General features: G+C 39.9%; 1 long non-coding RNA gene across 3 annotated transcripts in view; it reads right to left on the bottom strand.

Moving 5' to 3' along the window:
* Positions 1–1,676: 1,676 nt before the first annotated feature.
* LOC135091259 (uncharacterized) overlaps positions 1,677–15,054 on the bottom strand; it is a 185,719-nt gene continuing 172,341 nt past the window's right edge. The window contains exons 6-7 of one of the 3 annotated variants that reach the window (XR_010262455.1): positions 5,746–6,763; positions 1,677–4,880 (exon numbers count right to left, since the gene is read on the bottom strand). This is a non-coding gene — a long non-coding RNA (uncharacterized LOC135091259). Of the gene's footprint in view, positions 6,764–10,190; positions 11,674–15,054 lie in introns of those variants that run through there. The other 2 variants (XR_010262456.1, XR_010262452.1) reach the window with 2 other exon arrangements.

The following is a 15,054-nucleotide window of genomic DNA, read 5'->3' as shown; positions in this document are numbered from 1 at the left end:
AAGTTATTAATGTATCTGTATTTTGTTTATGATAATAATGATACATAGCTGATGGTACATAACAGCCATAGATGGTACATAGCAGCCAGGTACATAGCAACCAACAGTACATAGCAACCTGTTACCGTATGTGACACAGCACACTCAGCTTACAACCAAGAAGGGCTGGGTTCGAATCCTGGGCACAGTGAGGCAAATGGGTGAGCCTCTTAATATGTAGCCCCTGTTCACTTTGCAGCAAGTAGGTATGGGATGTAACCCAAAGGATTGTGGCCTCGCAGTCCTGGTGTGGTGTGTGTGAGTGGTCTCAGTCCTACCCAAAGATTGGTCATTATGAGCTCTGAGCTCTTTCTGTAGGGTAACGGCTGGCTGGGTGACCAGTAGACGACCGTAGATGAATGATACACACAGCATTTGATATACACTGCCCCTCACGCCAGTTAACTTACCTGGTGGAATGATGGAATTGTCTTTGGCTACCAGCTGACAGGCCCAGGGATCGCACCATGCCTACGACGCTAAGGTTTTTTTTTTTTTTATTGGTGAGTGAACATCTGAGTCAGAAATGTGTGTGTGTGTGTGTGTGAGGCCTCATCGTTACCTATAGATTAGGAGTTCTTAAGTGTTTTTGGGAGGATGTAGCTGTGGCTGTTACGAGTTAGGGCTCCATCACGTCTCTGTTCTGTCAATCATGGTGTTTATTCACACTTCATCACATCATTGTCTAATCACGTCTTATCTGTGTTCTATCAGCCACTCTGTCTAGTTTCCGCACACCCTCTCCGAGTAGTCTTCATCTACTAATCTCTTAAGGTATTGCATAACTTTTCCTCTTTATCATAATCTGTCCTGTATAATCCTTCATGGTTATCCTTTGACTCTATGGTAATCTTCTTGTATTAAATCTCCACCCTGTCTCCTTGCTATTATAATTTAAAGTAACCTCTCCTTCTCCAACTTTTCCTAGATGAAGAATGTTATATTTTAAGAGATGTCTCCCTTCTGCATATTTGAATAATTTCTACACATTTGCGGTTTTTTTTTTTTTATGCTTTTGGTCAATCATATGCTTATGCCCTCAGAAATTTATCCTAAGCAAAAACTTTCAAAGGGATGGCTATGTGAGGAGTTAATATTTATTCTTGCCCTTATATTCCATCCTTGTTTACCCAATTCCTCTAATTTCTCTATCACTCCAGCACCATTTTCTTTGATCACTGATGGGTGCATTTCATTTATTCCCATTGTATATATCATTGTTGATAGTTATTTCATCACGCAGCCTTGATTTTACCCCTCATGCTTGTTGTCCTCACTTCATAGATGAAAGATCTAACCACTTACTTCCTTTCCATAGCTGTCCTCTTACCCTTCATGATTCTGATACTCAAATGCCTCTTCTTTTTCTTTTCATTGAAGTTGACTTCACATTCCTTAGGTCATCCAACAACTTCTAATATACTTCTTTGAAATACCACAACTCAATACATACATTTGCTGCCTTGTGTCCACTGTCATACATTTTCAAGGTTTTGCAGGTCAATTTCTTTTTATCTTGTCAGGAATGTGCAAGTTGTAAATGGAATCATATTGAACAATCATTTGCATACATCTCCACTCCAACTTTTTTTTTTTTGTATCTTAGGTTGAACATACATGGGAACATCATACACCTCTAACATGCATTTCCTTTTATTCAGAATTTACACTTGAGAGTATAATGGTGACATGGACAATATTAGTGCAGCGTAATGAGGGTATGAGATTGTGAAAAATGAGGCAGTAAATTTAGTGTATGAGGGTGAGAGGGTTAGTATATACCAGGATAAGGTTCACAGTTACCTAGTTAATGAGTAAAGATTGATTCTTCTTCTTCAGTGGCCACTCAAGTAAACCAGATGAGTTACACACCTATCCCTGTGTCGAGGAGTTATATATAGTAAAGATGATGATGATCTGCACTTGAGTAGATGGAGTTATATACCAATTCTTGTGTAGAAGTTAACAAGTAAAGATATTCTCCTGTGGCCACTCACTCAAGTAGATCAGACAAGTTACATACCCATGTATCCCTGTGTCATCTTTCTGTAATACTAAATATGCATCCTGCCCAGTCTACTACAGAACACAGCATGGTAGGCAGGGTGTAGCAGGGTAGTGTCAGTCTACTACAAAACACAGCATGGTAGGCAGGGTGTTGTAGCAGGGTAGTGTAATGCAAAGTGTATTTAGTTAAGGCTAACTAAACAGCTAAACAGCAATCATTGTCAAGCTTGTTTATTTTGTCCCATGCTTGTCATTCCTGCATTTGCATAAATTTCTTTCCTTGCTCATTCCTGTTCTCACTAAATTGTAGAATTGCTTGCCTTTACATGTTATTGACTCATTAGATCACACAATAGGTATAAATTTAAATGTCCATAGCTATGTAGTTCTTATATAAATTATGAAGGTTGTAGTGCTGATCTGTAGAATTAATAATGTTCATTGACATTAATGATTTGTACCTAATAAAGAAGACGAAGTTGCTAGAAAAGGAGTCATGGTGATTGTTTTGATTTCATTTCATAATCACCAGCATTAAAGAAAGGTTTCTGCCTGGCCTTAATGGCTCTCAAATTGTTAATCTAATGTCACAAAGCACTGGAAGATATAATAGTGTTGTATGGCAGGCTACTTATGACATGCAAACATTACTTTTCTGTTCACTAGCCGAGATTTCCTTCAATTCATGCATGCAGTATGCAGATTTTAGAGATTTTAGGTGCATTCAGATTTTATGATCATTAGATGACAAATATACATAGTTTAAAAGAAAAGTGCATGAGAACAGCTCTCATTACCAGTGCACTGTAGGAACACTTGCCCTGCTATTTTAGAAGATATTTTTGAGAATTTGTATTGTCATTTTTATTATATTAATGGTATGTGCATTACAGTTATTTTCAGGGATACCATCAATCACCACCACTCAGCATCCTGGAAGGGCCCTCTGTGCATGTGGAGTCACTAATATACTTCTGGATGGTATTTGCTGCAGGAGAGTTGCAGTATGCAGGACCACTGTCTCTAAAGAACATTTCTTTATTTTCTTCAACCCATTCTCTGGGAACTTTCTCCCCCATCTTTCAGCATCCCTTCCTGTCACATCACACACGGCTCTTTTTGCTTGTGTAATGCTTTCCTTCTACCTCCCATCCTATTTTCCTGTACACCAACATTCACTTCCCTCACTCCATTTTCCCACTGGTCTTGCACCACACACCACTACTCTCTCCACTATGGCTCCATTTTCCCACTGGTCTCGCACCACACACCACTACTCTCTCCACTATGGCATTCTTTTAAAATTACTCCACTGTCTCAACATCACTCACCTGCTCTCTCCAATCATTCATTATTCAACATCTGAATTTCCCTATGCTCAGTTCCTTGCCATACACCTTACTCAGTTTGCCCTCAGCTAGGAAGTGGTCTGACATATTTCTCTCTCTCTCCCTCTCATCACTATCATATTCAACAATCTTGCCTCTTGTTATGTAAACTTGTATGAATCTACAATCTTGCCTCTTGTTATGTAAACTTGTATGAATCTTTCTTATTGAATCATCATGTACTTGCAATTGCTAGCTCACTCCATACAGTTCTATCAAATTTTCTCGTTCTATTCCTTCCAGCTACCCTATACCAACCATACCTCCTACACCATCTACTTTGCTACCAACATAAAATGTTTAAGTCCTCCATGACTAGTATGTTGACACCTTGTTACAGATTCTTAATTAGTTAAAAAATCCTTCCTTTCCATCTCATCTCTTTCACTAACTAGCCCAAATCTCTCAACTTCACCCACATCAGTTTCTGTAGTAGGGTAACTCCCTCCCTTGCTCTTTTTCTCTGTACACTTGACACCATTCCAAATTGCTGTTCACCTTTAACTTTTACTAGGCTGGTACAGGAGTTTGGATAAGTGTGTAGAAGGAAACTGAAGGTTATAGTGTAGGAAAGAGTAAGGTAATGAAGTTACACCATGGAGGCAAGCAGTAGGGTGAGTAAAATTCCGAATGATGAGCTGTTTCGAATATCTTGGATCTTTAGCAGCAGTGGATGGAGGGTAGAAATGGGGGTTAGAGCTCTGGTGAAGGAAGCAGGAAAGGGTTAGGAGTTATGAATGGACTGTTTGAATAGACTGTTTGAGAGTAGGGTACTTACAATGAATGTGAAGAGAATGAATGTGCACTCTGCAGTGCACAGTGCTGAGATGTCTGAGTGTGTGTGCAGAGTAACTTGGATGGACAGAGTCAAATATGAGGAAGAACAGGTGGTAAGAGCAATGAGTACTGAGATGGTTTGCACATGTTGAGAAAATGAAGGATAATAGAGGCTGTGCTGGTGATCCAAGGATGAGACATGTGGACTTTCCTTTAAGGTCTCCTTTATGTTTATCTATCCACCCTTTATGTTGCCTGCCTTACAATATAAAGGAGACCTTAAAAAGTAAAGACGGTGGAGATACTAGAGCACTGTGTGTGTGTGACAGAAGCAAATGGAGAGAAGTTGTGAAGAATGATGCAACCCTTTGAGGGAGGTGCCACACATCACATCTGATTAACCCCATACACCAGTGTGAGACCAAGGTCACAGGGCCACATCATTCCTCACATACTGACTTTTGGTTTGTTTTGTGTGCCTATGAATACTGACTATGTTATTTGCAGGTACAGTTGTGCAGATAGTGTTGGATATATCATTGTAGTGCAAATGCAGGATTTGTGTATGTTGTGGTTTGGCATGGCACATGCAATAAGCTCAAATATGAGGTCCTTGCAGGTGTCCTCAGCCTTGGTTAGTCTTTGGATCAACACTTTACATCACACCAGCTGCAAGAAAAAACATTGCATCCTTTGGATCAGCATATTAATATATAGTTTTACACTTAATCCTCTATGCTAAAAGTGTATCATCTCCAATTTGCATCTAAATCTCAATGCTTCATTCACTTTTGCTATTTGCACACAAGTATGCAATTTCCTATCCTTTTTCCTCTTGTAGTAGTTGACTAATTGTCCCCCATCATGCCACCCTTCTCCAAAAAATTTTCATACATTTTCTCGCATCTAGCACTGAGACAGGTTCTCTCTTCTCTCCAGGTTGAAGACTCCTGCATTCCCAACATCTATCCCCCATAATATATATAAATTGGGAATTGCATTAATTCCAGGCCCTTGGCACAGCTTGAACAGGTCTTCTAATCAGGATGCATAATCTCATGCATCCTAACTTTTTCAACTTTCCCATCTTAAGCTTGAGTGCTCCAAGTTCTTTCCCACTCATTCCCATCTCTGCCATCTTTCCAAAAATATTCTACAGTTCTTACCATTTCCTCTTCCTCAAGTGTCTCCCCATTCATCACGAGTTCTTCCACACTACCTCACAAGAATCCTGCCTCCAGAAGGTTGTTTACAAGTCGCATGTTCTTGCACGATATAACTTAAGGTACAATGTAAGATTAACTTAATACGTATTATTGTATTAAGTCGAATAATAATAGACTATTATTAGTTCTAATAAAGTAATATTTTTTTCTACTTATATATACAAGTAATTAGTAATATTTTTTTTTACTTATATATACAGTAAAGTAATTTTTCTTACACAAGTTTTCTGATACAGACTACGATACTTCTTATTTTGCTGCTACAAATGATGTTCAGCTACCACCACAACTGCAAAAGGCTTACCTACCATGACCAGGGTTGAATGGTGTGTCCCACAGCGCTAAAGGTCGACACGCAGTACACAAGTTGCAGCACTGCGTTTCACTTTGACAACTATGTGAATCCTTCAGCTCTGTATAGGAATGAAGTTAAATATGCATAGAAAAAAAAGTCAATTTCGAAACACTATTCATATGTAAATAATGTACATGATAAACTATCTTCGCTTTGAGGCAAAACGGTAATGGTACATGCAGCGTAGGATCGTCACAAAGTTACCCTAAAGCACACCACCACCACAGTCAGCTTTTTACACTTCCCCCACAAATATTAGCTATATAGATGGCATTTTTTAATATGTATTTCAGACCGAAAGTTGTAATGCCTTGTGAAGTGTTGAGTTGCTAGCACCCCCTTGCTCACCAAACACCCCTAATATGGTCATCATAACAGATAAGGCCACGGCACCAGATCACTCTATTCACACCACTCTATTCACACTACTATCATTAAATAATTACTAAATCAGAAAAAAAGTCGAGCTTGACTAAATAATGGACAGTGCCGGGTAAGCTACAATTTTTTTTTTTTTTTTGATAGGGATCACATTTACATTAAAAAAAAACTAATTATTCATGCTTCTCTTTCGGTAACGTCATAGGAAGTCGGACGGTGTGAGGTAACCTCCGCTTCACCTTCCACCTCTTGTGCCACCTGTCAAAAGCAGCGCATTATGAACAGTAGGTATTACGAGCATGTATTTTGTCCTTTCCACAGAACCTAACTTAAGCAGACTTGTAACGAAACCACAAATTGTCGAAATAGTTATTGGACAGATTAAACACGCAGGAATACTACGTGACTGAAATCAGAGCGTCAATACGGTCTGTCCACGCTTCTATCAAGGTTTGGTCACATCTTGGTGTATTCACGTGAGTGGCCCGCTGTCGCTTTCTTCATGATCCCGTCATCCCTCCCTCATCAGAAGTCTCACCAACAATAACGGAGGATGTGTTCACGAGCCGAGCTGGTAGTGATCGCCATTCCTGTGGATGAGGAAAAATCGGAAAAGGAAGAGTGTGTGGGTTCATTAAGTCTTGCAAGACAGGAAAAGGGAGTGGTAATTCCATAGTTTCCTAGTCTGATTGATAACGAACGTAAAAGTCATGACCGTTTTAGAATGGACAGTGGATCATTTGAAGAAATGACCTTAAAAGAAAAACGTCATACAGTATATGCTCCTCTTTAAAGGATAGTTGTGCGCATGCTCTTTGAATCTGTAATAAAATTAAACAAAAACATGTTATGAATCAATAACATACTAGGCGTTTCTGGTGCAGTGTTACATTGTATTTCATAGTATAACGCGCTAACGAACTTGTGAATTGGGATCATACTTTGACACTCGCATATTTTCGTCACCATGGTCGAGTAACAAAAGTGAATAATAATACTATTTGCTCGTAAATCAACGGACGTGAGATACAGCCAGCTGCATGACGCATGGTGTCACGACGTTATGGTAACGTCACTCCCTCGGCTGCGCCACCCTCAGAAACATTCAAGGAAATTAAGGAAATTGTTTAAGAACATAAGAACAAAAAAAATAAGAAGCTGCAAGAAGCGACCAGGCTTACACGTGACAGTCCTTGTATGAAATATACCTACTTATTTCCACCTATCATCCTCCATAAACCCGTCTAATCTTCTCTTAAAGCTCCCAATGTCTTAGCACTAACATTACCGAGTCCGTTCCACTCATCTATCACTATTTGAGAACCAATTTCTTCCTATCGCACTAACATTACCGAGTCCGTTCCACTCATCTATCACTATTTGAGAACCATTTTCTTCCTATCTCTTTCTTAAACCTAAATTTTTCAAGCTTGAACCAGTTATTTCTTGTTCTATCCTGGTTGCTGATCCTAAGAATTTTGCTTACATCCCCCTTGTTATAACTCTTATACCACTTAAAGACTTCTATCAGGTCCCCTCTTAACCTACGTGTCTCTAAAGAATGTAAATTTAAGAGTTTCAATCTCACCTCGTAAGGAATACTCCTCAAACCCTGTATCCTTTTAGTCATCCTCCTCTGTACTGATTTTAATAGACCTATATCTTTCCTGTAACGTGGGAACCAGAACTACACAGCGTAGTCTAGATGAGGTCTGACCAGCGCCAAATATAACTTTAATATTACTTCCGGCCTTCTACTTTTAACACTCCTAAAAATGAATCCTAATACCCTATTTGCTGTTTCTGGCCTCTATGCATTGGTTTCCTAGACGGAGTTCAGAGCTTACTATAACTCCTAAATCTTTTTCGTACCCTGAACCTACCAGCGTTTCGTTGTTTATTATGTATCTACTGTGTGGGTTTCCTCTACCTACGCTAAGCACTTTGCATTTGTTGATATTAAACTGCATTTGCCATCTGTCCGTTCATTCATTCATCCTATCTAAATCTGCCTGCAAGGCGATGGCATCCGATTCTGACCTAATTAATCTACCTATCTTTGTGTCATCCGCAAATTTACTACATCACTACTAATTCCACTCTCCAAGTCATTAATATACATTAAAAACAACAATGGACCTAATACTGATCCCTCTGGCACCCCACTAATTACATGACCCCACTCGGATTTAGAGCCGTTTATTACAACTCTTTGTCGCCAGTCGCTTAGCCATGACCTTATCCAGCCTAACACCTTCCCATCTATCCCGTAACAAAGCGTGCCTCACTTAGCCCGTATGGGAAAATGTTAACGGTGTGCTACAATGTAACGCAAAAGAATGATAAAGTGTTCCCTCAAGTATCATTATGCTACCTTACAAATACTGACTAAAAGTAACCAGATAGATTCACCGTAATGTTGGGGGTGGCAGGACCTCTCCGTGGTGGAAAGGATAACAATGGGTCGGAGCGTGATGTTACAAGGACGTCCCGTTGTTCGTCATGCGTCAGGTAGCTGCCTTGGTCTTACACATGCTAAATCTACCAAGACAAATGCCTTTGTTGTCCACTTTAGCTACTTGACCACAGTGAGGAAAATAGCTGAGTTTATCCCAATTCATCTGTTTTAGAGAGTTATTCCAGAAAAAAAAAGGGTAAATTTGCAGTTTCACCCAATATTCCCAATCTCTACCCGCACCCCCCCAACCCCTCCAGCAAGCTTGGGGGCCTGTGGGAAACCGTTTTTTTTTTTGGGGGGGGATGGGGGTGGGTGGGCACATACGATTTCTAGGGAAATTTCCCTAGAAGTCAAGGAAATTCCCTAAATGTAGTAAACCAAAAACCTATTATAACCAGGGGGCTGTGCGCCCCTTGAACCCCCACCATTAATATATTCGAACACAACCAGAAAGCTAAGGTAACCTAACCTAACCTAACCTTACCTATCCTAACCTAACCTAACACACTCCAGCATTGATAACAAACACACGAACACACTCATTATCCTTTCAGTGACTGGAAACAGGATCCCAGCTCAAACCTGAGGTAAATCTTTGAAACTCCGTCCCGACCTTATTATTCGTTTGCGACAAGGTAATATGGGGTTAGAAATGCTCCTAGCAGTGTGATCTAGACCGTGAGACACCTCATACTTACGTGCGGTTAATTGGGAAAACTGCAATTATACCAAAAAAAAAAAAAAAGATATAACTGCTCATGAAACGCAAAACAACTTTTTATAATCGCAATGGTTATTTTATTATTAATATATTATTATTATTTATTATTATTATTATTATTTATTATTATTATTACTATTATTATTTTAACTTTTTTTTCGATTCATCTCACGAAACTGGAACATCTGGGCTCTTTACACGCATAATGAAACATAACTGAAGCAAAACATACCCACACTGCACCTTTCAAACCAATGCTGATCTAGATTTTTTGATTATATATATATATATATATATATATATATATATATATATATATATATATATATATATATATATATATATATATATATATATATATATATATATATATATATATATATATATATATGGAAAAACAGGAAAAACAAACTAATAACTAACAGTAATTATTAACTAGCAACTAGAACAGACAGTCAGCGGTTAAACGAGCTGCCAATTCGAACTGGTTCTAATTTGACGACATAATGGACAGTCCACCAGCCAATTAGTGGGTATTATTAACATTAGGGGATTACCACCATGCATCTTGCCCTTTCCACTCAGTCTAAATTAAGCAAACTTGTAACGGAAATCCTAGATAGCTACCGGACAGGAATGCTACGTCACTGAAACTGCGTGAATTTTAAGTGATCGTTTGAGACTAAGTGATAGCAAGGAGGTGAACCCAAGTATACATACAACACTTCCCTCGTAAGCACACAAGGAATACGGAGACAGCGCTGGCGGTGGCTGCATTATTACCTGTCCGCACCTCGCCACTCGCCCCGTTGGCGAGCGCACGGCGTTCCTCACTCACCTTTCACAGGCGTAAATTCACACGTGGACGTGGTGTCCTTCCCACTGCCCTCTGAAGAGCCCCAAGCTTATGGATAAATGGTATCGTGGCTACACGTGTGGCAACACTGGCAACACACATCCTTCTTCCTGGCCTCTCGACCCGACACTAGCGCTACTCTTCCACTCAACTCGTAGTATGATTCATGCACTACAAGCGTCGTACCACAGGATTCGAAACTCACAGCCGTATGTTCTGATAAATACAGTTTACACTTTTGGCCCAATAATAAAATTCTTATGTTTATTAAGACCCTGACTATTTCGGGAAATACTGTATTTATAGGAGTGGTTACAAACCTATTTCATAGTAGGTATGCATAACCCTTTATGTCGTTATTATCGTCAAATGAATTTAATACCAATACAGCAAGAGTATCAACTGCTTCTTTTCTCAAAACATAACATAACGACTTCGAATCAAGTGCCTGCTTACCGCTTCCTTAATATGGCAAGTAGTGCCTGTATTTGGAGGAACTGTATTTACTCTTAACATACAACCATCAGTACTGAATCAGACTTGGGAGAAAGGACGTGGACCAAGTATCCCCCGGAAGTCGACCATTTCGTGAACTCAATAACCTGATTACCCAAATCATAAAATGGCCGCCGTGATGCAGGCAGCTACAATCCATCTGCATACACATACGAGAACATGGCTTTTCATCAAGTGCGTTGAGATAAAGGACCGTTTCCTGAAATGCTTTGCTCTCTCACCTCGACTGTTTTCAAAGGCCACAGAGATGATTAGCCAGATTCCCAAGAGTGTTTCTCCTGTTATTGTTCATCTGTCAATACAATCATAAAAAAAGAAACACCTTTAAAAACCCGTGTAGCTTCAACTAGAACTGGAGCCTTTTGAAAGTAGTGGAGATGCGGCACAGAATAGTTTCTGAATACAGGCCAAACTAACACTACAGTGACATAATACAACAACGTAAAGGAACAGTAACCGTGTATGTTTTCCTCAAACTACTTAATCATGACAAGCCACTTAACGACAGTCACACATCCCGCAACTCACTCGCTCACACTGGTAAACACTGGTGAGTGGGCAGAGTTGATGTATTACCTCGAGGCACCGCAAGAGCATATTATCCTTACAAAATAGTAGCTACCTGAAGAGAGAGAGAGAGAGAGAGAGAGAGAGAGAGAGAGAGAGAGAGAGAGAGAGAGAGAGTTATAAAAAAAACTGGTTAGTTTTTTTTTGTCTTATCTTTGTTTATTCCTTATGTTTATAAGTAAATCAGTTTTGATAAGCAATTAAAAATATAATCAAGATTGAAACAAAAGGTTTGAAGTGTTATCTGAAGGACAAACACTTGTTTTGGTCACGTTGATTCAACTTGGTCCGGTTGTACAAAGCCTGTGTTAACTTGTGCTTTACAGGAAATGAACGGGTCAGGATTGATTACTTTTACATTTTTTATGTATATGTACATATATAAACCTTATTTTATCAATATGATATGAAACTATATATATATATATATATATATATATATATATATATATATATATATATATATATATATATATATATATATGTATATATATATGTAATCAATCCTGACCCGCTCATATATATATATATATATATATATATATATATATATATATATATATATATATATATATATATATATATATATATATATATATATATATATATATATATATATATATATACACCACTTAGGCTGTTTTTTTTTTTTTTTTTTTTTTAATGCCAGTCCTACTTTGAGAGTAATTGCAGAGTAGTACATGTTCCAGTGTTTCATAAGTGGTTTCACCGAAGAACTTAACCAATGACACCATCAGTTTCAGTGGAGTTGAAGTAAATATTTCCTCTTGTAGTATAACGCAATAAACTTAATCACTATGTAAATCAGTCACTTCTTTTCACTCCCTTCCTGGCGCTCTCTCTTTTTCTTTTATATCTAAGCAGTGAACAAAATAAATAAAGGATGTATGAGTTGCTTTTGAAATTTTCCCGCCAGTCATCACATAGACCAGGGTTCGCGCCGCGCACACCAGTCACGACACTGATGAGGGAACGTGGACTGTCCCTCCTGAGTAAGAAATGAGGAGTGTGGCATGTGAGCTTGTAGAAGATCTCAGCCTTATCTGCTGGGCAGGATGTCACAACCTCTAAATTGTCACCGGGAGGATGTAGGTAGTGGTGGTGGTGATGATGATGGTAGGGGTGTGTATGTGTGTGTGTGTGTGTGCATGTGTGTACACCAGCGCGCCTGTTTGACTTTCCTGTCTTGCAAATCAGGGAGTGTCCTTTAACCCTGAACTCAGTCTCCTCCGCCGCCACCGCCACTGTCAAGGCCGCTGCTACTGCCTATGCCGCCGGCCCTTACTGCATAGCTCAAACATCTACTGTGTGTATGAGTGTATTCTGTTTACATGATCAACTTCTTCTTTTCTTAAAATATTTCCATGATAAATATTTTTAGTGATTAGTATTTAAAAGGATAAATATACAGTTATTAAAAAAAATATGATATTTATTAGTTTAACATACTTGACTAGAAATTGAAATAAATAATTTAATACTTGCAAGACACTCATTGACATGAACATTCTAGATGTTCCTGCAGGTCTCTCTCTTCAAACTTGATCCGATCGTAGTCGTCCAGATACTTTAAAATGACGGTGATGGTGGCAGTCCTGGTTGGTAAGCAATGTTGCCCCCAAACACAGAGTCCACAAGACCTGGGACACCGGTTGATGGGAACCACCGGTGCCAGGAGATCCTTGTCCCGAAGATTGTCCCAGTAGGGCAGTTCACCATCATCCTTCACTATCACTGGATGAAGCATCGGGTGGCACTTTGGGATGGTCTTGAGTTTCTCTTGCTGTTTGCGAAAACTCTCCTCGTACATGTGGGTCGTTGTCGGATGCACTGATACACTGTCGCTCACTGAGGCACCCGTGCTGCTCGGCGTGGTACCTGGGCTGTGGGCAGCACTGGGCACAGTTGTCATCGCGAACTGGTCTTGAGTGGGAGAGGAATCACAAGGCCGGGCAGGATCACAGGTCGCCTTGCACTGCGGGGCGATGAACAGAGTCACTGCTGCTCCTATTACTATAGCGCTGCAGGCGAAGGCGAGGAAGAGAAGAATCTTGCAACTCTTCGTCACGAGCGTGTCCATCGAGCTTCTGACTGGAGTTATACTGTGATCCATCACGAGCTCAACGTGAGGAATCATTTTCAAGGGTTTGACTAACGGAGCGCGGTAGTGGCGGATGTTTCCTGTACGAGAGTCAGGCGTTTAATGAAGCAGAGCGGCTTCGGCGCCAGCTTTTACTTAGCTAAGAAACGTTTTGGCCCCACACGTCAGGTCATGAGACAGCCCAACACGTATTATTTGGGGACAGTGCTATACGTAAAACCTGGACATACGTAAGGCGTATTTTGGCTGTCGTCATGGTCATTTTAACAAAAAAAGAATACACCAGATATTCATATGGTGCACATGATAAACGATTACGAACGTTCGGGTATGTCTGTATGTCAACAGTGCTGTGAAGGCGAATTTTCTAACACTGGAGAAAAATAATTACCGTTTCTCACCTGTTGTCTCCCTCTCTTCCTCAGCCTTTGCAACGTTAGGCAAGCCATTAACGATCCTCTGATACAATGCAAAGCACGTATCAAGAGAAACATGAGCAAAAATCAACTCATTCGCCTCGACTGACGTCACAAGTCAACGAACGCCGCGCGTCAAAAGATTCCAGGACCTTCGTAGGTTGTTGCATCACACTTACAGCCAATATTCTTAACCTTCCGTCGCTATTATCCACGACTAGCCAGTGTACTGTGCTGATGAATGGCGGCGTGAGAGACTAAATGATACTAGTTTAAATGATTAATCAACTATCAACCATCCGTGAATAAAACATTACGTATGATAACGTTTTGACTAAAATGAGTGGGCGGCGCATGGTAAAGCACGTGTGCAGGAAACATGTTGCTACCCCGTCAGAGAGAGAGAGAGAGAGAGAGAGAGAGAGAGAGAGAGAGAGAGAGAGAGAGAGAGAGAGAGAGAGAGAGAGAGGGAGAGAGAGGAAAAGTCTCATTTACATTAGTAGTAGTAGTAGTAGTAACAGCAACATGGCAGTTATATTTATTCTAGTGATGTTTTCTCTTAGTCGCTCTGAACAACATGAAAGGAGACCCAAGTCTAGTTACTAGAGAAAGCTGGCAACACTGCTGACGCAATTATGCCTCAGACCTTAGCGCGGCCAGCTGCCCCACGCCCACTCAACCCCCTATCACCACACACACACACACACACACACACACACACACATTTTAATGCACTGAGAGAGAGAGAGAGAGAGAGAGAGAGAGAGAGAGAGAGAGAGAGAGAGAGAGAGAGAGAGAGAGAGAGCGGTTGCAGTAGTTCTTTTATGTGGATACGAGTATTATTGTATTTGTTACACGACTCTCAAAATAGTAGCGTTAATTTTGTGTCTTCCTTTATTCCTAATTTCTAGGGAGCAGTGTCGCTCACCAACTAACTCTTCTTCTTCTTCTTCTTCTTCTTCTTCTTCTTTTTTTTTTTTCTATTAGAGATTCATGTATGTAAGCTCTCTTCTGTTGCAGTTACGCCAGGTTATGTTGTATTACGTTTGGCTGAGTGTCCTACTCTGAATTCTGAAGCCCCTCTGCGCCGCATCTCCAATACATTCATGAAGCTCTAGTTGAAGTTACGTGAGTTTATAAGAACGTTTTTAGGGTTTTAGTAACACATTAAGAAGATCTCTACATTGCTGACAGGTTAAACACTCTTGAGAACCTGGTTAATAAA

This window comes from Scylla paramamosain, chromosome 3 (genome assembly GCF_035594125.1).
Source record: "Scylla paramamosain isolate STU-SP2022 chromosome 3, ASM3559412v1, whole genome shotgun sequence".
NCBI classification, from domain to species: domain Eukaryota; kingdom Metazoa; phylum Arthropoda; class Malacostraca; order Decapoda; family Portunidae; genus Scylla; species Scylla paramamosain.
This window is presented reverse-complemented; position numbering and strand designations above follow the sequence as displayed.